Source organism: Mustela nivalis, assembly GCF_964662115.1.
Source record: "Mustela nivalis genome assembly, chromosome: 15".
Classification (NCBI taxonomy): domain Eukaryota; kingdom Metazoa; phylum Chordata; class Mammalia; order Carnivora; family Mustelidae; genus Mustela; species Mustela nivalis.
Genome location: NC_139034.1, coordinates 88,182,142 through 88,202,939, shown reverse-complemented (window position 1 = coordinate 88,202,939; position 20,798 = coordinate 88,182,142).

Sequence of the window (20,798 nt, the reverse complement as noted above, 5' to 3'; positions counted from 1 at the left end):
CTGTGTTTCCTGACGGCGGGCGGCAGCCTCCCCTCCTCGGGCCGAACCCGGTGCGGCCCGTCGCGGCCTCCGTCTGGCTCTCCTCCTGACTCCTGCCTTTTCTTTGTGGTAAAGCCCGCAGCACAGCTGATCCCAGGCGGTATCCAACTGAATGGTTCCCGCGAATTCACCTCTGCAACAGTAACCAGTTTTCTGTTTGCTTGTTGGGAGCAGGGGGTTATCTGGGGCAGGAACGCACTCGTGGGGCCGGTCGGCTGAGAGGGCAGGTGATGCGAGCACTTCAACTCAAGCAGCACCGGCGTGTGACTGTGTGTGTGTAAGAGAGTGTGAGCAGGTGTGTGCATGCAGATGTGCGAGTGCGAGTGTGTGAGGTGTGTAAGTGTGCAGCTGTGCAAGTGTGTATAAAATGTGCAGTTGTGCCAGAATGTGTATGAGTGTGCCGATGTGTGTGTGAATGTGTGAGCGAGTGAACATGTGAGGTGTGTGAGCGTGAAAACGCATGGGCGTGCAGCAGGGGGAGAGTGTGTGAAGGTGTGTGAGCCGCGTGTGCACAGCCTCACCCTCAGGATGCGGAGATGAAGGTGCGGTGGGCAGGGGGTGCACGGCCCCGGCTGCCCCCGACCCCCCGTGCCCCACACTGTCTCCAGCACCAGCACATCTGTGACGGCAGCCGGACTGCTGTGTGGCTGCAGAAAGGGAGACGGCGCCAAATGTATGTGTCGGAGTTTCCTAAAGACTGGCCTGGACTTGTTAAAGGAATAATAAAATTCCTTTAGATATTTTTGTTTCTTGCATTTTAATGAAAAGATTGATTTCTAGTCATTATTTATCTATTGTCAAATTTTAACAAACAGCTGTAGTGATAATTGCTGAATTTCTACTCTCTGTTTAGAGAAAACTGTCAATTCACAAACATGGAATTGTGCTATTATCTGTGTCGAAGGCACTTTTCCGTAAATATACAGATTTAGTGCTGTTCTCAATAAATACACAAAGATGCTAATTATCACTAGAACTATTTGTTAACACTCAAAAATACATAAAAAATAAATAAAAGAAATGCTATTTTTCCATTAGAAATTCAAAAATATTTGTCTTGAGGCTGCCTCTTCCATAATATTCAGAAATTACACCATCATTACGCTGCGTTAACTTTACCTTCTGTTTTCCGCTCCTTCCCAGCGGCGCCCCTCACGCAGCCTTCCTTCCCTGGGTGTGTCTGCTCCCTTTCGGGGCACAACTGTCCTCTGCGCCCGGGGGCTCCCTGGAGCCTGCCCACGTGGTGCTGGTCCGCGAGCAGCACGGCTCGAGGCAGGCGGACTGGAGGCTCCGAAGCCAGGGACCCGCCCCCACATCTGCTGCGGGGCCCTCCTGCCGGGCCGAGGCGAGGGCGCAGCCTTCTTCCCTCCCGCAGTCCTGTGGCAGCTCAGGTGCCTGACGTGGCTCGTGGCGCAGGGGCCCCCGTCAGACGTCCTTGGTGGGGCCTGACACGGGCCCGTACTGAAGCAGGTGCCCCTCTACGGACCTCTGCGGACTCATGTTTGTCCGGCTTCCTTCCACAGAACGTGGGATGTAGGACGGGCTTCACCGATCATGGGATTTGAGCATCTGTTTATAGACAAGGAAACCGAGACCCAGACAGTGTCACGTCACCCTCATTCACGCAACCATTAGGTCACAGAATGAAAATTCAAATTTAGGTATCCAGACGTTAAGTCAGCATACGGTGTCCAGTAACGGAAGAAGAAACACGGGAGAAATCACGTCTATCACCGAATTCGGCCTCATCAGTGCTGTCGCTGCTCTCGCGGACTGTCTGGGGAACCGCCACGTGCTGTCACCAGTCGGCGTCCGACAGCGATCGGCATCTCTCGTGTGTGTGTGTCTGTGCCCACGCTCCTGGGCACCCCTGAGCCCTTCGTAGAGGTGACCTGACCTCGTTCAAGGTCACCCCCCGGAGAGAGTTTTGTTTGCCTCCTTTAGGGCACCTGTTCAGGCGAGCTGTCTAAGGTCACCTTGTTATTTTCTGGGTGACCCAGATGAGTTCCACCTCCCTGAAGTCCTCATGAGAGACGTTTAAATAATCCAAAGAGGGTGTGCAAGGAAGAGAAACGACAAAGTCCCAGGGGGACGGATGGGAAATGACAGCCCCCAGACAGCCGTGCCGTCACGACCCCGAGCGGGGCGCTGCGCACTCGCGGAGAGACGAGAGGGTCTCAGAAGCAGAACCTCCACCTCCAGCCACCCGCCCTCCAGGACAGCTGGCGTCCCCCGCAATGTCCCAGGTAGACGGATGGAAGCCGATGCCAAAAGACTCACTCCCCAGCGTGACGCATAAGCAGCGCGGGTGGTTATAGCAATACCAGGAAAACAGATTTCAAGATAAAAAGCATCACCAGAGCTAAAGAAGAAAATGTTGTAATAAAAAGAGTCACTGGAGGAGGAAGTCGTAGCGATAAGTGCAAATTCCATGATGAGGAGCTTCGATCCCTATGAAGCCAAAGGAGACAGAATTAAGGGGAAACAGGGCATCCCACAGTCACAGCTGGTGACTTGAAGCCCCTGGATCAGCCACTTACAGAGGAACTGGCCAGAACTCGGTGACAGAAGCAGGTCTAGGCAACACAACAACCTTCCTGCGCCGGCTGGTCTTTCCTGAAGGCCACACCTCGCGCCCACAGAATGCGGATTATGTTCTAGCCACGCACACCCTAACCACGGGTTGCTCAATGGATTAAGGAGATTGGAATCAGGCAGAGGTTGTATTTAATTTAAATTCTTGTGAGTAAGACCAAATGAATGCCTGAATGTGGTTTGAAAGAAAATACCACAATAAACTTAAGGTAGATGTCGCCTCAGAAACATGACGAGGCTACCCCTCCAGTGCTCGGCACTTTCGCGGCACGAGCAGACACGCCACTGGTTCGGTCACAAAGGAAGTGAGATTACATTTCTAGATGAATTGTATGAAAATACACCATGTCAATATTTATGGGCTGCAGGTAAAACAGCATTTTGAGGGACATTTACAGAGTTAAATTCATGTATTAGAGGAGAAGAAATATCTGGGTGCAATGATCAGAGTTAACAGCTTGAGTTTTTGGTAAAAAACAAGCAAGTTTGAAAGTGAATAGAAAGAGATAAATGATTAAAAAAAAAAAGGAACAGAAATTGGTGCAATGGAAAATAAATGATACGGACACCTGGGAGCCTCAGTCCATTAAGTGTCTGCTCTTGGCTCAGGTCGTGATCCTAGGGTCCCAGGCTCAAGCCCCACATCGGGCTCCCTGCTCAGTGGGAGTCTGCTTCTCCCTCTGCCTGCTGCTCCCCCTGCTGTGCTCTCGCTCTCAAATAAACAAAATCTGGTAAAAAAGAAAATAAATGATAGAAACTTTGAAGCTAAAACCCAGGTCTTTTGTTGGGGGGGGGGGATCAGCAGAAGTGTGAGACTGTAGTTAGATTAGTAATAATGATTTTTTTTTCAAAGAGAGACTCAGGTGACCAAGGCCAAGATCAAAAGGCAGAAATCTGAGTGGACCAGCTGATGCGAAGTAATAAACAAATATGACAGACTACTCCGTGCCAGTAAACCAGCAGCTAGAGGAGATGCACCGTATTTTTCTTTTTTAAAGATTTTATTTATTTATTGGACAGAGAGAGCGAGAGACTGCGAGCAGGGGAAGGGGAGGCAGGGGGAGAAGCAGGCTCCCCGCTGAGCAGGAAGCCCCGCATGGGGCTCGATCCCAGCACCCTGGGATCATGCCCTGAGCCGAAGGCAGACACTCAAAGTACTGAGTCACTGAGGCATCCCAGGACCATATTTTTCATCAACAGAAGTTACCGAACGTGGCTCCAGAAAAAGAGCAGTTAAATATCCAAATGTCAAGTAAACATTTGCCTTTGTGACAAGTCATCTTCCCGTGGGAGCTCTGTGTGAGCCAAGACGGAATTCGCTGCCGCGATCACCTCTCCCCCGATCACAGCAGAAAGCTCTGGAGAAAATCCTAGAACGGGGCCTGCCATAGCGGGGGCTGCCCGTCTCTCCTTCACCCTCCAGCGCGGCCGCAAGCTATCTGCACGTGGAAGGGTGTTTGGACACAACAGCAAAACCTTTGAAAGAAAGGCTGTATTTCTGTCAAGACGATTGTGGAATGGGTCCCTGCAAGCTGGAGAGGGCACAGGGAACCAACCTTTCAGGCTCAGAAGAGCCATTTTGATTGTATCCAAAAAAGAGAGAAATGCTTAGGTATCTATCCAGCCACAGAACATGCGGGATATGTGTGCTTGAAACTACAAAATGCCAATGAATGAGATCCAAGGTAGCTAAATGAACAGGGATTCGTGCATCGGGAGGCTCAATATTGTAAGATACAAATTCTCCCCAAATCGAGAATGATCGCTTGATAGGTGATAGGGGATAGATAGAGAGTAGTGATGGGCGAATAGATCCATAGGCGAATTGATAGTTGACAAGAGGTCGAGATGCAAATGCCGACAAAATGATTCTAAGATTCATATGGAAAGCAGAGAAATGAGAGTATCCAGAACCCTCTGGAAAGAGAGCGAAGCTGGAGGCTCAGCCTGGTTTCGAGGTTCACCGGAGAGCAGCACCAACGCAGGCAGTATGGAGCCGTGAACCAGCACAGCGCCCTTTGAGAAAGGTGCCAGGGCAAGTCGGGGAAACAGTCCTTTTTGCACAGTGGGCTCTAATGGCTGGACAGACAGATGCAAAGCAAGAGTCAAGAACAGGTGTCTCGACCGGGCGTCCTGTCTCGTCCAGAGATGAGGTCGTGCATCCAGGCCATTGTGCTCTGCTGCGCTAAAGAGAAATGAGCCGTCGAGCCCTGAACAGACACGGAGAGCCTGAAATGCACATCGCTAAGCGAAGGAAGCCAGTCAGAAGAGGCGACGGCCTGTGACGCCGACCGCATGGCGTTCTGGAAAAGGAAAACAGTGGGGATGGTCAAGATCGGAGGTAGTCGGGGCTGGGGGTGAGCAGGGAGGATTTTGCTCCTCGATTTTGCTGTGAACTTAAAACTGGTCTAAAGAGAAAGCCTGTTAAGAAGAGTGGGGCTGGGGCCGTGTGGGTGGCTCCGTTGGGTAAGTGTCCGTCGCCGGCTCAGGTCAGGTCCGGGCCCTGGGGTGGGGCCGGGACCTCTTCTCCCTCTCCTCCCCGCCTGTGCGCGCTCTCTCTCAGATAAGTACATAAAATCTTAAAACAAAACAGGAAGTTGGGGCTGGCCTGTGTGACCAACAGGATCTTGCGGGAGCAACACTGTGACACTTCTGAATCCAGGTCATTACAGACGTTGTGGTGCTGTCCACGGGCAGGAACAGAGGTTTGCCGCCCACGACGCGCCACTCTGGCCCCGTCCAGCCTTCTGAGGATGCAGCCGTGGCCGCCGCATGGACTGAAATCCTCTGGACCCACTCCGAGCCTCAACTCCCGCCCTCAGAAGCCACGTGATAACAATAACAACAAAGTGTATCACGTAAGCCACTAAATTTCAGATACTTAGTTTCTGAGCGCTAGCTGACGCCTGCGGAGAACCACTTGAAACTTTCTATCCTTCTGTTGGACCTTTCTTCTTACTTACATCCCTTGGTTATTGATAGGAATGACTGACACAGGATTGTATCCGAGCTCTGGGCAGGAAAAGGCAGTAGAGAATCCGTCCCCACTTAGTCACCGGGCAAGCTCTGAGCCCTCAGATGACTTCCCGTGTTTGTGCGTGTGATGCCTGGAAGCGACTCATCGCCCTCCCGAGCATGTTCTCCGCCCTCCCACCAGGGCTTGCACACAGTAGGTGCTCAGGAGATGCTGGTTCAATGCATGGTCCACAAGCCAAGAACTACACAAGGACAGGCATTTATTTATTTATTTATTTATTTATTTGACAGGGAGAGACACAAGTAGGCAGAGAGGCAGGCAGAGAGAGGGGGGAGGAAGCAGGCTCCCCGCTGAGCAGAGAACCCAATGCCGGATCGATCCCAGGACCCCGGGATCATGACCTGAGCGGAGGGTAGAGGCTTAACCCACTGAGCCAACCCCGGCGCCCTCACAACCTCCCAAAGACACACATCTTTTTTTTTTGTTTTTGAGTAATCAAATGTGGGGAACATTTAGAAAAATTAACTCGCCTTTTCCACCCACAGACAGCAAAAGCAGGAGATGGTCACGCTGGCGGCCGCACAGACAGAGGCAGGGAGCACTCCTCTCCAGTCCTCACAGGTGGGGAGGGGCAGGGCCAGGGCAGTGTCCATGGGACATTGGCCTTTCAAAAGCAGGAGAGTGCAGACTGCTTACCCCAATGCCGATGGCCCCCTACACCCATTTCCCGATAAGGTCATTTCTTTCCTGGCCCCTTGATTGGGCAGCAAGGCCCCCCGGGGGGCCGGGATGCATTCTCCTCTGCACCCACCTTGTGTAGGGTCTGGCATGGAAGGAGCCGGTCTCCTCCACATCATGCTGCGAGGGGGGAAGGTGGGTACCGGCCCTGGCTTTCGGCTCGAGGACGGGCATTGCCTGCCAGGTGGTGCCTGGCGAAGGGTCTCTCCCCTCAGCACGAACAGCACTGCGGGGAGTGGGGTCAGGTGGGCGGCCAGGTGGGTTTCGACTGAGCTCCAGAAGGAAGACAGGTGTTTTCCAGCAGGTGCCCGTTTAGAGCCGTGGCTGCTCTGCTTGGAGAAAAGTCATCATCCTGGGGAGTGGCCATCAGACACAAGGGGAGCGGGTGGACACGGAGGGGCCAGTGGGAGCGCTGGCCCAAGGCATTTGGCTGCAGCAAGGCCCGCCTGGCGTCCATCGTCCAAGTGTGGCCGGCAGGGGAGCGAGGACACGCGAGCTTCCGCAGCACGATAGGCTCTCGCCACTCAGACCAGCAACGGCGAGACTGCTCGTCCGGCTGGGGACCCACGGGCGGGTGGACCGCTAAGTGGTGGGCGTGGGTGCCGGGAGGGCCAGGCAGAGGAGCGGGTGCGAGCGGCACGGAGGACAGTCTGCCCTACCCGCTCTGACTGCTCTGTGCACCCACTTCCCAGGGAAACGTTCCTTCTTTTGGTTCTTGTCATGGTGACTATAAGGTGATTTTCACCACCCGCTATTAAAAAAACCTCCAAACACATCCCAAGTTATGAACAGCAAGGGCACCGCAGGGCACGCGGCCCCCCACAGTGCCTTCCTCCAGGGCAGGGACGTCCGCCTTCGGCCCCTGTGGCGGGTGGTGGGTACCGTCTGCTCCTCTGGGTGGGCTGCTCTGAGCTGGGCCCTCCCCAGGCACCGAGGGACACCCGGCCGTGTCCCCCAGTTCCAGCTTTCTCTGTGGGGCCACCCACGCCAGAAAGCCTGAGAGGAGCCAGCCTCGGGGGTCGTCCTCTGTCGCGCAGTCCTGCGCCCCTTTGTCCCGTTGCTGACGCGGCAGCCCCTCCCTGCCCCCCGCCGTGGTCCGCCGCCTGGGGTCCCGCTGTCAGGCGTGCCCATGGCCTCACCCCAGCAAGGCTGTTCTCCGGGGACCTAGAAGTGAGCTCCCAGATCAAGGCAGCGCCTGCGGGGCCAGGGCTTCAGATCGTCCCCACGTGACCCTCCTGGGCGGCACCAGCCGGTCCTGCGCCCCGAGGTTGCTGTCGGCCAGCGGCTCCTGGCCCCCTCCAGTGGTAGCGGCAGTGAAACGGCTCAGAAGGGAGGCCTGGCCACTGTGGCCCGGAGGACACGTGTGAGCCGGCAGCAGGAGTGGCGGCGATTTGTTCAAGCAAACCGTGTCCCGGGCCAGCTCAGAGGGCTTAGCATCCTCATCTGTAAAATTAGGTCTCACGAGGCCATGGAAATGAGCGATTACGGATACTGGGTGCTTAGCCCGGGCTCCAGCGCGTAATGAGATGAGACGCAGGTTAACTTGCCGCGGTGATCGCTCTTGTCTGCGCACTGCGGACTCGGACCAGGACACCGAGACGCCTCTGGAAAGACAGGAAGCCTGGGCGCCCCGTTCCCCGCCCGTGGGGCTGCTCTGCGGAGCTGATTGGAGGGGAGAAAAGCCTCTTTAGTAATCGATAGAGACGTGTGTGCTTCCAGAGCTCTTGCAGTAATTGCGGAGAGAAGCCAAGAATGTTGCGCAGACGGCCACGAGGTCCCTGACACGGGGAGGCAGTACAGGCACAGAGCAGCTTAAGACAAGATTAGCGTGGAACGCGGGTGGGAGGGCCTGCACAGAGCAGATAAGGACTCTGGGCCCGGCCAGAGCAGAGAGGACTCTGCAGACGCCCCGCCAGAGACCCGGCGAAACCCCCCGCCGTCCGCAGCCTCGCCACATGGCCGTTACACTTGTTGGCGCGTTACCCCGAGTCCGCCAGGATGAGACTGTGCGTGACACTCCTGCCGTCTGGGCTCCCCGTGGAAGGCTCTGCAAGGGAATTTGAACCTCACTTGATTTACTGCAAACAAGCGTGTGGCGCCCCAAGGGAAGCAGCCTACGTGGGGGGGGGGTTGTGGGGGAGCCTGCCTCTCCCCGCCGGCTCCCCGCTGCTCCCAGAGTCCTAGATGCACTCCCCCTCCTCCGCCCTGCACCCTGGGAGGGTCCCGCTGCTGCCTCCTTGCGCTTGCATGGTGGCGCTGGTCGCTCCCGGCTCTCTCCCTCCCCGGCTGACCCCACCCCAGATTCCTCCTCTTCCTTTTGTGAGCGAACAGTGTCCCTGTGTGTCGGAGCTGAGTGAGGCCCGGCGATGCGCCGGCGGTGAGGAACAGGAAAACCTCGAGTTCGGGAGTCGTTTGGACTTTAAAAATGTGAGTAGAATCAATGAACCCTTCGGTGCTGGAGAAGAACAGATTCCCCCAGGCCTGCTGGCCAGCTCGCTCCCGCACACCAGGCCTCAGCAGGAGCGAGCAGCGCTGTCCCGGCACCTGAAACGCACAGGTCCCTCACCAGCCCCGCGGACACAGGAGAGAGCCACACCCGCCACCTTCCCAGAACTTGAAGATTTGATAAGATTTGATAAGATTCAGTGCCCACAGACCATAAAATCTTGTTAAAATAAGAATGGAAGAAAGTGTCCTTAAGTCAATAAATCTCTAAAACAGTAGCAAAAAGGAAAAAAACCCGAAAGTATAGCAAATCCCATTATCAATAGTAAAACATTTCAAATTTTTCGTATAAAATCAAGACCAAGTCCAAACTGCAGCCCGTCAAGGGGTGCCTGGCGGCTCTGTTGGTTCAGCATTGGACCCAGTTTCCGCTCGGATCCTGACCTTGGGGTTGCTGGATTGAGCCCCGCGTGGGGCTCGGCAGGGCGTCTGGGGCAGAGTCCTTCTCCCGCTGTTTCCCGCAGCCCTCACCACCGCTAAGGCACTCTCTCTAAAGTAAAAATAAATAAATTGATCTTTAGAAAAACTCAAATGCAGTCCACCATTATTTCGATGCAACAGTGAATCAGCAAAAAGACGAGAAAATGTGAAAGGTATGAGTAATGAAAAGGAAGAGACGATGACATTTCTATGACATCGTAGATGTCCATCACCACCCCCCCAAGACTTGGAAGGTTTCTCAGAATCCACGACGTGTGGACGGTCAGTGATGCGTATCGGCCCAGACAACGGTGCATTTCTGTGTGCCAGGGAGGCACACGAGTGGCGGTGTGTGGGAAGTGGCTGGATTCCACTACCGGGTGGGTGGACCCCGGGGCAGGTGTCCATCCGGCTCCCAACACCTCGCACCCGGAGCCAAGGCATGGCCTGTGGTCCCAGTGGGCCTCGGCCCCGCAGGGAGCATTGCAAGGACGCCGTCCTCAGAGATGCAGACGGCACTGCACGTTCTTCTACGTGTTCAGATGTTTCTGTACCTTTTTTAAAAAAATATTTTATTCATTCATTCGAGAGAGAGAGAGACAGAGAGAGCACAAGCAGGGGGAGCAGCGGGAGAGGGAGAAGCAGGCTTCCCGCTGAGCAGGGAGCCCGGCACGGGGCTGGATCCCAGGACCCCAGGGTCCTGACCTGAGCTGAAGGCAGACGCTTCACTGCGGAGCCCCCCAGTGCCCAGATGCTTCTGCACCTTGAGGTCTTCGTTCCTACTCCATTTTCCTCTGCGTGGAGCGTCTCCTTGAGTCGTCCCTGACGCCCCCTGTGCCGACACCGCCCCCGCCCTCACACCCGATGCGTGACCGAGTAACCCTATAAACCAGAGCCCTCTCCCCTTGGAGCTCGCTGCATATTGCTGTTTTGCTATTTTGCATTTAGCGTTGCCATTGAAAATGAGGTACCAGCCTTTGTGTGTCCTTCATAAATAACACATCAATAAAGCGTCTCCCTCTTTGATTGCAGTTCTTACGTCTTTCTCTTTATCCGAAGGAATTACAATGTAACTGGGGTACGCAGGGGTGCGGCCCCTGGGAGCCATGTGGATGAGAGGCAGACGGGCTCCGTCCCTGAGCCCGGCCTGGACGCCTCCAGGGCGTCGGGTGCCCGCGGGTTTGCAGGCAGCTCCTTCACACCTGCTTTGAAAAGTAAGTGGCTCTGGGGTCTGGCGGGCGAGTGTGGCAGAGACGCGGGTTCTCGTCCACGCAGCGGGCGGCTCAGTACCTCCCACTGCATCCCTCCTTCCCGCGTCAGTTCCCCGGGCCCTGCAGGCACTGTGGGTCTGGCCGCAGAGGAAGCGGTTTCAGCGTGGCCACGATGGCCGCGCTGGCATACGAGGAGGGACGATGTATCTCAGTTGTAGGGAAATACCTCTCTTGGTCCCGCCACGTCGCACCGTTCTACTTTCAAGTCAGGAAAAAACAATTTACTCAAATCGAGCTTCCACCCTTGACAAGGTAGTGTGTTGGCTAAGGTGCTAGAGCCAGCCGGCTGGGTTTCCCGGAGCGGACTCAGCCACAGGAGATAGACCCAGCTCTCGGGCCTTTTGTGGTCTGCAGGAGCACGGGGCCTGGCTCGGGGGCCGCGCACTCCTCCTTGGGGGGGCTGGATGTTTCCGGCCAGTGCCGACGGCAGGACCCCCGGCCCAAGGGGGTCACGGCTGGCAGGGGCTGTGGATCCGATCGCCAACGCCCCGCACACACACCTTTGATCGAACCATGGCCTCTGGGGGCAGCACTGACGTCTGTCCACCTGCAGTTGCCCAGCTAACGGGGCAGCACCATTCTCCAGTTTCTCATTTTGGGACAGAGCTTTTCTGTTTGCCTTGGGAAGTCAGAAATGGGTGGGAGGAAGCAAGAACCTTTGTCTCATGCGTCCAAAAAAGCCCCAATTCCATTATATTTGCAAAGATTTAAAGACAGAATTACATTTCAGATGCATATTTCCGTTGGTGTTTGGGGCGGATGCCCTCTGGGGGAGAAGGTTTCTAAACCTGCGTAGGTTAAACGGGTGACTTCTGTGCCAAGGTCCCCGCAGGTCGCGCCCGGGGCCTCTGCCTTGCGTACGGTTGACCCGGATTGACACAGACACGGAACAACGACCTGAGGGACAGGCTCGCATGCGCGCACGTGCGTGACTTCCTGGGACGGAGGGTCCTTCCCCACCCCATGCTTGGTGTTTGAGTGAAGCTCCAGCCGGAGGCATTCCGGGATGCTGAATTCGGTGAAAATAAACCTAACTTTCAGCTAAGGAATGAGAGATTATCTCTTCTGTATTTGCCTCGCCGCTCACCTAAAAGAGTTCCAATCTTCCTCTCGAAAGTCCCACACTTCAGAAGCGATTTAAACCCTGTAAGAAGTAGCTAACTGCCTCTAACTTATTACTTATTATTAAAATAAACCAATACACGGGTCACCTGGGTGGCTCAGTGGCTGAAGCCTCTGCCTTCAGGTCATGATCTCAGGGTTCTGGGATCGAGTCCTGCATCAGGCTCTGTGCTCAGCGGGGAGCCTGTTTCCGCCTCCCTGCCTGCTTGTGATCTCTCTCCCTGTGTCATATAAATAAATAAAATCTTTAAAAAAATAAAAAACAAAACACTACACTTGATTAAGGGGAACATGGGACAATCCGGGAAATTACATTTTTTTCTCCTTGGAATCAGCCAAGGCTCCCCCCGCCCCAGTATCCCCACATCTATGGGAAAGAAAATGACCCCGTCTCCAGACCGGAGGTTTGAACATATCTTTAGGAAGTTCTTAAAACACGGAGGCTCCCACGCTCCCACAGAAGCCTCTGCTGTGGACGGCATAAAGCTCTCTGATGTCTGACTTCCGGGCAGTCACAGTGTACTCCCGGCTGCTGGCCCGAAGCGCTGCTTTCTTCCCAGAGACCACCTCCAGCTCGGGGGGGGGGCGTCACCCCACGGTTCCTGGGGCCGGCCGAGGACGGAGCAGTGAGCCTCCAGAAGCAGGGCCCTGTGTCTTCATTTCTGCTGGAGCAGAAGTCACAGGGAGCCGGAAGCTCACTCTGGTCCGGGTGGGGCTTCATGGAAACCGGATCGCCCCTCATAGAAGTCGTGGCTTGGGAAGTTTATTTCCTCTGCACAGAACGGAAAGCAGAGCTGACTTTGCTGGTGGCCTTCCTTCCTCTCGGCCTTCCAGAGCCATAGCTTCTGGACCGTCCAGGGGGTGAGCAGGGACAGGTGAGCGTGTGAGCTGTCCGCGTCCCAGAGAACCTGCTACCCTGGACTTTGGACCGCACCCCTAGACATCTGCAGCTTCCGGAGCCGTGATGTCAACCCTGGGGTCACTGTTGCAGGGTGAGGGGCTGGGGCTTCTCAGCCTGCCTGTCCTGCATCTGCCCCGGGCCCATGCACACTCTCCTATCTCCGGTGGCAGGAGCTCCAGCTGCTGTCTCCCCCGAGATCACTACATCGATCGGTGGGTCCGTCGCGAGCCCCGGCACCATCTCTGATCGTGGTCCACGCTGTGCTGGGTGTGAGGGGCCGGCCCTGAAAGGTAGCCCACCATCGATTTAGGGCCGTCTTACCCCTGTGACTGATCCCCTGTGGCTGGTGCAGGGCTGCTGGCCACGTTCCCGCTGGCAGCGTCATTGGCCAACCATGGTCACTCCACAGGGTCCTCTGAGCCCCTCCCATGAACCTGCTCACCTCGTCTGGCCTGTGTGTTGGCCGTGCAGCCGTGGGACTGGGGACCAATTGAGAAATCCTTAACTTCCTGGGAAGCTGGCACTGGACGTCCTGTCTAGTGCCGTCTGACACGCAAACAGTGTTGTTCCTATCCGCACACACAAGCACCTTGTGGCCCAGCGCCTTCCCTGTGATGCTCACCGATATCGTCATCTCTACCCGATTTCAGTTAAACGTTTTTTCCATTATTCTTAAGGGCTATTTTTCTCTAAATTCTGCTTGCAACCCCCCGAATTGATCTCAAGCTGCTTGGTAAAGTTGGAAGAGTGGTGATCTGGGATCTGTCTCTGGGAGGAGCATCTGGGCCAGCTCTGATGGGAGCACGCTCCCTGTGAGTGGGGGTCAGTGGGGAGCTCTCCGGGGCAGACCTGGGCTCCTTCGCCCCCATGCAGTCCAGCCCTCCAGCCGCCAGGCTGCTGTGTGGTGCAGAGAGCAGGCAGACAGGCCTTCCTCCCTGCGACCCGGGAGCTGGGGGCGGGGTGCTTCTGGGAGGCCCCCCCATGTGGCAATTTGCCCCCAGCCCTGGAAGGAGCTAAGCAGGGCTGTGAAGTGGGATCACCGGTGTTCTCTGGGGTCTGGGGGCTTGCAGATCCCACACACAGTTTCCCCTCCTTCTCCGGCATCGCGGGGCTCCTTTGGTGCAGGAACAAAGACCGTCACCTTTCCTGGGCGTTTTCTCTGCCCCTGTTAGATACAGCACCGGCTGCGCTCACAGGGCTGTTGTGTGCAGAGGTATATAATTTTGGTTTATCCTGTATTTCTGCAATATCTAGACATTAGCGTGCAGACCCCCGCGGCCTGGGGTCACGTGTCAGTGCACCGGGGAAAGTGCTCCTGATGTCTACGCGCGAGATGCTCCCCATGAGGACGCAAAGTGCAGCTCCGGTAACGCGGTGAAGCTGTCAGGGACAAACCTTTTATGGCTCACGCTCGGGATTGCAGCCGGAACGCCAGGCGCCTGAGGAGCCCACAGCGGAGCAAAGCCGTTCTGAAGCCGCAGCGACCCGGGCTGTGCCGGGCCCTGAGTCTGCGAAGCTTCAGGAGGTCACGGGTGGTTATTTCTCATGGAGAAGACGCAGTGGGTGTTACCAACTTGTCTCTAGTTCAGTTTACGAACATCTAGAGCTTTTTGGGGAAGGGCTGTCCTCCGGCCTTGGTAGAAGGTCACTGACGGGCTGTATTTTCTCCGGGGCCGGCTGGCGTGGGCGTCCTGTGCAGAGACCGTCTGCCACCACGCAGGGCCCACGGGCGGGCACAGGGAGCCATCCCCACCGGTGTCTTGGCCCTCGTGGGGGTCATGGGTAGGACAGGCCTGCTGGCCGCTGCACTGGGACAGTAGGGGCTGAAACAGCACACCTCTCCCCAGGGAGCCTCAGGGCATGTTAGGGGGCGGTGAGGGCGTGGGGTGAACATGGGACCGGTGACAAAGAATGCCTCTCTGTGTGGGGCTCACATGTGCCAGACGTTCCCGAGCACGAGCAAAGGGAGGCCAGGGCCTGCGTGAACCGGCCTGGGGGCTGCAGGGACGTGCCGCGGCCGGAGGCGGGAGCCGGTGAGGGAGCCCGCGGCTCAGCTTCGTCCTGGGCCTGCCACGGAGTCTCCTCGAGGCTGCAGAGAGCCCCGTGTGTCCCTCCGCCGGGGACACATCTGGGGGCTGTGTCTGTGCGTGTGTGTGGACATACATGTGCATAGGCGTGGTGCAGGCTTGTGGGCACACGTGTGTGCATCGGTGTGTATTACCACACTTGGAGTGTGCACACCTGTGTGCATAGATGTGTGTGGTGTGCACGCATCGCACACCATGTGCACACTTACATGTGTGTAAGCTGTATACCGTATGCGAGTGCATGTGGACGTGACCTGTGTCCTGTGTCATGCATGTGTGTGTGCAAACAGCACACGGCGTGCGTGTGTACGGGGTGGACTCTGTGCTATGCACATTCATGTGTGAGCCACACGTGGTGTTCACACATACGTGGACGTGCGTGGTGTGCTGCACACATGTGCTTGTACACACAGCTCGTGAGCGGTCCTGCTGTGCAGGCCCTCATGTCAGGGCCCCAGGCTGAGCATCTCGGGAACAACAGGGAGGGGAGGAGGTTCATCTCAGCGTGGGGCAGGCCGCACCCCTTTGCTGAGGAGTTGGGTCCTGCCCTGAGCTGTCCCCGTCTCTGGCTGAGTCTCTGCCCGCTCTGAGAGCCAACCCCAGACCGTGTCCTTGCGTGGGCTACCCGTGCCTCGTGCGCTGGGAACATGGGGCCCAGGGCGAGGCAGGCCTCTGTGGCTCTGCACAGGATCTGTGGTCAAGGGCGGCCGTGCCGACAGCCACCATGTCCTCAGATCCGCAGGAGGGGCCAGACATCTGTCTCACACGCTTGGCACGTGTGTTCCCCGGCAGCGTCCACATGGGCTTGCTGGCTCGCAGGGGAGGAATCAGGGTGTCCGGTGGGTAAGGAGCAGCTGCGGTCCCTCGGGCTGGGGTGCCAGGGTTCTCACCCTGCCTCTCACGGGCTCAGGGGCCTGGTGCCTGTTCCCAGTGCTCTCCATGCCCTTAGAGTGACCTGGGGGGCCTTGCACGCAGCCCCACATGCCCATAGCCAGACGCCCACCGCATCGTGTCTGTGAGCCATGCCCACCGCCCGCAGACAACTCAGGCCCACCCTCTGCCTCCTGTGTCCTGCGTGTCCCCAAAGGTATTTTTAATGCCCTGTGGCTACCGACTCTCAGAGCTGCATACTGCGACATCACATCTGTCTGGGGGGTACACACACGTGTCTCCCTGGCATGGTCCCGAGCTCCTAGAAGGCCTGAGGCCAGACCCAGAAGCCAGCACTGACCCCAAGCTGGCACAAAGGGCTCGGGAAGTGCCGGCAGCGTGGGTGAGGTGATGGGGCCGTGGCCGTTGGGTCTGAGTCTTCACGGCTCCCGCATCTCCACATTTTGTTAATTATCCCTTAAGCTTGTCTATTAGGTCATTTGCAGCATCGGTCCCATTTTGCAGATGGAGAAACGGACAGTGCTCAGGTGTGGGGCTTCCGTGTGGGGAGGGCAGAGACGTCCCCCAGCTGCGCTGAGTCTGGACGCCCCCAGCGTGGGGTTGGCGTGGAGACCGGTCCCACCGCCGCCCTTCCCAGCCAGCAGCTGCCACGGAATCAGCATCCTCAGGCAGAACAAAGGGTCCCGTTACCCAGGACTGACATTCTGGGAACAAGGACCAAAGCAATAGAAAGTGGCGTTTCTTAAAATGAACACTGGCCGCCCCTGACAATGGCCGGGGGAGCAGCCCAGCCACCGCCCGCGGGTCCAGATGAGAGATTACAGGGTGAGGGACGGGCAGCCAATCAAGGCTTCGGATTGGTCGAGCCGTCCTAAGTGCTTTATAATTGTGTTTCCGAGGACTGTGGTTTAATGCCAGCCAAGGTTCCCTATTTTAAACTGTGTCACACAATTTAAAAGGACTGCCTCACGTCCTCTCCAACCTCGCATTATGTAAATTGTGAAGACTGTTATCCTGCGAGTTTGCCTTAGTCGCTGGCTGTTTTAAAATTCCATTTCTAAAAAAAAAGAGAGAGAGAGAGAGAGAGACTAGGGAGAAAGAAAAGAACCCACCCCCTCCTCCAGCAGACTGGCGACCGAGGCCCGGCAGGGGGACAGTGCCCTGAGGGAGGCCCCCTGGAAGGTTCTCCCTCCACTGGCGCCCACCTGGCAGGGGAGGGCCCGTGGCCGCCCCTCGCAGGCCTGAGTATTTCACGCATTCCGAAGGGCTCCTGAGAAATCAGTGTGTACGGTTTGCCGCAAAGCCCTGGTGCCCATTCTGGCCTTGTCTCCGGAGCGGAGATCTGCGGCCAAGTAATCAGTGAACGTGGAGTGTGTGTGGAGGAGGGAAGGAAGGGCTCCTGTGGGGCCCAGCACACGTCCCTCCTGGGCCTCAGGGGACTGTGCCGACACGGCCCTATGTCGCTGACCGCATCCCGCCGGCGGGGGACAGGCTGGCCCGGCCTGCTGGCCTCCACACTCTGGTCCTGACTGCCTCTGCTTTGTCCCTGGTTCTCAAGGGACAGACTCTCCTGCAGGTGGGGCAAGGCCCATGGCCAGGAGCCGGCATCCTCTTGGCCACTCTGACTGGCCCGGCCTTGGTCATGTGACCCCAAGGGACATCGAGGCCTGACCTGGAGGCCTCTGCAGCACCCGGGGGCCTGGCTCTTCTGAGTGGTCCTGAGCATCCAGAGTGCAAGCCCATGCCTCTTCGAAGGTTTGCAGGAGAATAAAACAGAGAGAGAAGCACAGGACGCTCCCAGGCCCCTGGGGCTCCGACTCCCCAGCGGCTACTGAGGGTCTCTTAGATGGAAGACTGCCGACTGGGCCACCATCCCTGGCCCCCCAGACGCTCCTGCTGCCCGGCCACCTTCACTGATGGTCACTGGCCCATCACACCTGTGCGCAGACCCCTGCTTTGGTGCCTTGGATCTTGGCTGGTGTCAAAACCTCATCTCCTCCGTCGAGGGAAAGCAAACGTGGAAGAAAGAGCACTAAGTTCTGGGGCTCGAGATGTTGGGAATGCGGAGACCAGCCCACGCCTGCCCACTGCCCCCGCCCTGGGCCCCTCCGGGGACACTCCCACTCGCCGGCTGAGCATAAGGAGCGTTCCGGACAGTGCCCTTCCGTCTGACCAAACCCAGTCCGGCTCTGAGCTGGCCCCGAGGGGAAACAGGAGAAACAGAGTCAGTAATCTTCGTCTGCATGAACTTCCAGCCGAACAGGAGGTAACTGTCCCCACCAAGGGGCACCAAGCGGGGTGCGAGCGCATCTCATGCTCCCTGGGTGGGGCGAGCCTGTCGGGCAGCCGTGGGCTCTGGCTGGGCGGTGGGAGGCGGGTGGTGGGTATTGCAGGGGCGGGGTGAAGCTGAGCCAAGGTGAGCGAATGGCCCGGAGGCAGGTTGAGAGGCTGCGCTGGAACAGCCTGCCGGGGGCCAGGCCGGCGTGCGGGGAGCCGGGTGTCTGCGGCTGCCCGGGACGGGCCTGGGTCCGCTGTCCTACGCGCCCCTTCCCCAGGCTGCTTTTCTCTGCCCAGCGCAGCCCGAGTCTCACCAGTGACCTTGGTGATTGGGAACAAGGAGAACGCTCGTCCGTGGAGCCCCATGCACCGTCCCGCTGCCTACTGTTCCCGCCTGGTTTCCGTGCAGATCTAGAACAAACGTGGTGCCGGCCCGGCTGAAGGGCCTGTCTCTCCCCTTCGCTGTCTTGTAGAGTTAGTGTCCCATGAGGAGCAGACGCTCCATTCCTCTTTTCCTCAGTGCGAGCGCACGCCCTCCTGCGCCTCCCTCAGGGTCTGGGGCGAGGCTCACAGGCAGCGCGGTCCTCCGAGGGCAGGGACACAAGGTCTGTGCGACAGCACGCCCACAGGGGGTGGATGGGTGTGGGGAAAAGGCCCGGCAGCCCTTCCTCGTCCGCAGAGTCTGGAGACCCAGGGACCCACTCCCGGCTGCGTCCCTGCTGGGCGGCTGCTTGCGGGATACTGAGCTCAGCCCGCACTCCGTCTGAGACGTGGCCAGCGCCCAGGGTCTCCTCAACCAGTTATCACGGCTGCTGTAGGTCATGACCCCGATGTGGGGCTCAATCCCAGGACCCTGGGATCATGACCTGAGCTGATGCAGACGCTTCACCAACGGAGCCACCCAGGTGCCGTCTTTCTTTCTTTCTTTTTTTTTTTTAAGGGAGGAACAAACTTCTAATTTTGCTCTGCAGTGGTCTTGGGCTGACTTCCGGGGAAGTAGTTAATGTCCATCCTTACGGAGAAGGCCGGTGGGCAGGCCTTCGGGAGCCAGGGACAGCTCTGCGCAGGCCTGTGAGGGGCCGCAGGGAAGCTGGGGGAGGGCCCGGCCCGCGCCCACCCTACATGCCGCCTCACCGCCGAGCGCACGCAGGGCACGTGTGCCCCCGTGGGGCTGACCCCTGGCCTGACCTTGGCACATTGGGGCTCTGTGATTTTAGCCATAAAATGTCACTTCCTCGGATCTCCGTGTCAACACCGAGAACAGGAAATTGCCTTATTATTATGCTAAACGGACGCGTTGTTTGGTTAATGAAGGTGGCTTGGCTGTAGCAGGGAAGACAGAGTGCGCGAGAGCTGTTAGCGTCAGCAGCCCACATAATTTGTGCTGTTATTAGGGACAATTTGTGACTTTTTAAAAGTCGAGTGGGTCCAAATGTCAAATGGGGAAAACATTAGTTAAAACCGTGAGGAGTAATGAATGATTTAGAGTGGGCAGAAATCCAGAGAGATTTCAACATTTCTACCTTAATCCACTGTTTAGAAACGTAAACAGGGTGCGCCCGCATTCAGCGCCTGCCTCCTTGTGCCCTGGGCAGCGGCCCCCTGCCTCGCGGGGGTGTCGGCTGGGAGAAATGAGATGCGCTCCACAGAGGAGATTTCCGAGAAAAGTGCCTCCTGGGCCTCCCTCGAGCCCCATCACCTGGACCTCTTGTTCCCTTCGGGCAAAACAGGGTTTGAAGACGGGGGTGGGGGGGTGGGGGGGGTGTGCTGTCAGCAGGTGAGACGCTCTCCAGACGGAAGGACGAGACGTCGAGATGAGGTAGAACTGCCTGAGAACGCTAGGACGTCCTCACGACTTGAACCAAGACTTCAGGGCACAACGTGGGAAGGCGTCGGCCGCCCAGCACTTTCCCAGACGCACGAGGTGGCAGGGGATCGAGTAACTCGTCCATTCACGTACTCATGGATGTGAGCGTCTGCGCCGCGCCCCATAGCCCCTTCAAGCTTGGGGTCAGATGGGAAATTGGCACATTCCCTTCCCGTCAGCAGTGGGTTTGCGCCGGACTCGGGTTCGCTCTGTGACGGCTAGAAAGCCACCGTCAGGAGAAACGAGGCCCGGCCATGCTGAGGCGACGAGATGCCCCGGGCCGACGGTTCCTCTGCAGGTCCAACAGGTGCTGAGCACGGCTACGTTTCCCTTGAAAATGGGTGCCGTGGGGTCCCTGGGGCACTCTTGGGCACCCTGACACACACTTTGGGAACCGCAGCTTCAGGCAACGCTCTGCCGAGTGTGTGGTTTTCAGACGGGCCGACTTCCCACACTGCAGGTGCAGAAACCGAGGAAAAGCTTAGAACACGTGGTGGTCCTGATGAGGGCTTGCTTTTTAGTTTCTAGGAATCGGCTCGTATTCGGTTCTATAAACTAAGGTCTTCAATGGGTTAGAATTGAGGAGCCGTTCTCTCCCCCAGACAGTCTGGGAGGCGCCGTCCTGGGGCGTCAGTCCGATGGGGAAGCCACAGAAACAGGTGCTTACAAAATCTGAAACAAAAAGACACAGAACACGATTATTAAATCACCACAGTAGACGAAGCGATCATAGACCCTTAGAGGTCCGTGGATGAGAAACCACTAGTCGGGTTTTCAGGGTTCTGGGTATTTACGGAACCGTAACGTACTGTGTGAGTACATTAGAAAGCTTTTTGCACCAGAAGATGACCCTTCAGTTTTATTGCACAAAACACGGGCGGTGGCACTGACATCACGGCTGGTGTCTGATCCGGACATTCCTGCCCCTTCTCCCGTCCTGGGCCGTCACTGCCGGGCGAAAGGCAGCCTGGTCCCTAAGGGCTGAGACCTGGCCACCACTTCTTAGTGTAAAATGCTTGTCTTTTGGTCACCGGTCCCTGGCATCGCCTGAGTAAGAAACCACCATGGTGATGGTGTCATGAACCCGTTTGTCCCGGAACACGGGAAC